The 3,439-nt window shown below is 36.0% G+C and overlaps 1 non-coding gene across 1 annotated transcript; it reads left to right on the top strand.

Annotated features, from left to right (window-relative positions):
* Positions 1 to 266: 266 nt before the first annotated feature.
* Positions 267 to 372, top strand: LOC121206394 (small nucleolar RNA R71). The gene has a single exon (XR_005901453.1). It is a non-coding gene; the product is annotated as a small nucleolar RNA R71 (small nucleolar RNA).
* The last annotated feature ends 3,067 nt before the right edge of the window (positions 373 to 3,439 follow it).

Genomic DNA, 3,439 nt, shown 5'->3' with positions numbered 1-3,439 from the left:
CAAGAAAACTATCAATCTTTTTATTGAGAAGTACTACCTGATTTGAGAGCATGGTGACTGAATCGATGTTATAGACACCGGCTGTTTTCGTTGGCTTTGTCCTCATAACTTTCCACTGATAGTTATTCAATGACATCTCCTCTATACATTCATATGCATCTTTCGATGTTTTATTGTTGATGGTTCTGCCAGCAGCTGCGTCAATCATCTATCTTGTCGAGATATTCACACCATTGTAGAACGTTTGAACTTGTAGCCAAAGCGGTAACCCATGGTGAAGGTACCTTCTCAGTAAGTCCTTGTATCTCTCCCATGCATCGTAAAGTGTTTCTAAATCCATCTGCACAAAAGAAGAGATATCATTATGCATTTAGTCGTTTTAGCCGGCGGAAATTATTTTAGTAAAAACTTCTCGGTCATTTGTTCCCAAGTAGTGATAGACCCTCATGGTAACGAGTTCAACCACTGTTTAGTTTTGTTTCTCAGTGAAAAGGGAAATAACCGAAGACGAATGGCATCATCAGAAATGCCATTGATTTTGAATGAATCGCAAAATTCAAGAAAATTCGCCAAATGCGTGTTGGGACCCTCATCCTGCAAACCATCAAACTGAACAAACTGCTGTATCATCTGAATTGTGTTAGGTTTTAGTTCGAAATTATTCGTAGCAATAGTAGGCCTAACTATACCAGACTCAGCTCCTGTTAAAGAAGGTTTAGCATAATCATACATAGTACGTGGAGCAGGATTTTGATTATCTGCAATTGCAGGAGGCAGCTGATCGCTTGGGTTTTCAGCCATCTCGTCGGTTGGGGTTTGAGTATCGTCTTCTCGCTCGTTCTTCGTGTAGCGTAAACTACGCCTTATTTCTCTTTTATTTTTGCGAATTGTACGATTGATTTATTCGTCAAAGAGTAATGGTCCTGACGGGTGTCTGCTAGTCATAAACTATAAAAATCTACCAAGAGAGAGAAACAAAAAGTAAATTAATAAATAATAAAATAAAATAAAATTGCAAGAAAAATAAATGGCTAAAGTAATAAAAATTTAGTGTTCCTAATATTTTAGTTCCCCGGCAGCGAGGCGAAAAACTTGATCGCATGATTCGTAACAAGTAATAAATATTTATAATGAAGATAAAACCTAGACTAACTATTCTCACGATGAAAAAGCAAGAGCACCTATCGAACAATAGTATAGTAATGGCAAGATCGGGATATCGTACCCAAGGGAACCAAAAGTAATAGTAGTTTGTTTTAATTAACTAATTATTTAAACTAATTATCTGATTTAATTAGAGTAAAGAGAAAATTTGGAAAAAGACTTGAAGAAAAGCAATTGATAAAGACGACACCCAAGGAGGAATCCACCTAGATTTCACTTGTTATCTGACTCTGAACCGGACGATTTATTCACTTGACTTGATCCGTGAGACTCCCTAACCTATGTTATTATCCCTTTCAAGACTAATAACGTCTAACTCTTAGTTGAATTAATCGAAATTTCTTCCTTAATTAAAACCCCTAGGGAAGTAGTAAATCACTCTATGGACTCCCATATTAGGCTTCACTCTAATCCGGCAAAATCTCGTAAACCTATTTCTAGGCATTCGATCAACTCCACTTAATTATGCCAAATCTACTCTTAGGCAAAGTCTATTCCTCCTCCGCATAAGCACATCAAATCATGAATTAATACCCGGAATATTAACTCAAGCATTAAGAACACATAATTAAGAACAAATGAAGTATTTATCAGACAGTTCAGATAATCATAACAATATCCATCATAGGTTTTATCCCCCTTAGGTATCTAAGGGGTTTAGTTCATAATAAAATAAGAGTACATCTCAAGAGTATGAAAATAACAAAACATAAAGAAAACTCTAAAACCCCTAAAGGAATTCTGAGAGAGATCTTTAGTCTTGGAGTAGCTCCGGCTTTTGAAATGGATCGTCTGGCATTCTTCAAGTAATTCCTGGCGTGTAGTTCTGTATTCCAAAAAAGTTCTGGAAAGAGCGGCCCCCTTCTAGGTCACACTTAGGGTGTTTATATAGGCTTTGGATTGTCTTTCTTCCTCCCTAAGTATCCTTTTGCGTGTAAAATACAACTCTTTGAAAAAGGGACACGTCTGTGTGCCATGGCCATGTGACATTATTACCAGGCCGTGTTCGATCTGTTGAATTGCACATGGCCATGTGGGCTCAATAGGCAGGCCGTGTGAATCGTGAAAACCTTGGTCGACACCCCCGAAGGCCACGGGTGTGTGAGATGCCCGTGTCGCAAGGCTTAGGCCGTGTCATCTTCTCAATTTGGTCTGTTTGTCCCTTTTTAGCTCGTTTTTGTCTCCTTTAGACTCTTGGTGCTCTCCTGAGTACAAAACATGAAATAACCGGATTAAGAGCACCAAAATCCATAAATCTAGTAATAAACATCCATAAATATGCTAAGTATTTGGGGTATAGGTATGAATAATTTGGCGTTTATCAGAAAACCACGAAACTCACGGGCTGAAAAGAAGTCACACGGGCATGCCCAACGGCCGTGTACCCCAATTTCTTTATAACACCCTATTATCTATTTTATTTTTTTCTTTATATTTTGAAATTACTTTTTATTTCCTTTTAATACTATTTTATCTTGAGTTTTTATAATTTTTATTTCCAGCTATTTCATTACGAGTAATTATGCTCCATTATATTTCCTAACGAGTTCCTGATCTTATCATAGTCATAAAGAGCTCCAAAGCTCATCATCAAATAGAAACTAAAAACTCCAATGGCAGGACTTATGGACTAGTGAACCTCTACCACCACCGGAGTATCCTCCTCCACTCCAATTCAAGGAATTCATTCATCATTCAGGAAGTTTCACCCCTCTCCATATCTTATGATTATTTATCTATATTTTTCATTATATATATCTTTGTACATTAAGGGCAACGTACATCTTAAGTGTGGGGGGTCTCTTATATCATCATTAGAAATCCATGAATTTTGTCTTATTCTCACGTGAATTACTCATATTACTATTAGAATGAATTTGAATTAATTTATGGTTTTATTGATATTTCTTGAATTAAAACATAGGCATTTATGCATTGATTGTTTAAACTTTAAGACATTAGGGAATCAAGCATGATAAGTTGATTTTTGAATAATTAAAAAATTTTAGGTTGTCTCCCTAAGTTTAGGTATTATCTTGAGTTAAAATTCACAAGTTTAAACATCAAAAAGCCATAAGTTTTGTGAGATCTTGAGCCTTTAGAGCATATTTTATTTCTTTTATGCTCACTTTTATTATGAGTGCATCAGTATTGATTTGTTATTCTAGAACTTGCTTGATTATGCATGTCAAAACCACACCATTCGATTTGATATGTCAAGATGATAAATGCACTTAGGTTTAACCCACTCACTCCACAAAATCCTACCTTCATA

The sequence above is a fragment of the Gossypium hirsutum genome, chromosome A01, assembly GCF_007990345.1.
Source record: "Gossypium hirsutum isolate 1008001.06 chromosome A01, Gossypium_hirsutum_v2.1, whole genome shotgun sequence".
Taxonomy (NCBI): domain Eukaryota; kingdom Viridiplantae; phylum Streptophyta; class Magnoliopsida; order Malvales; family Malvaceae; genus Gossypium; species Gossypium hirsutum.
Note: the sequence above shows the minus strand (reverse complement) of the source record. Positions and strands in the feature narration are given on the sequence as shown.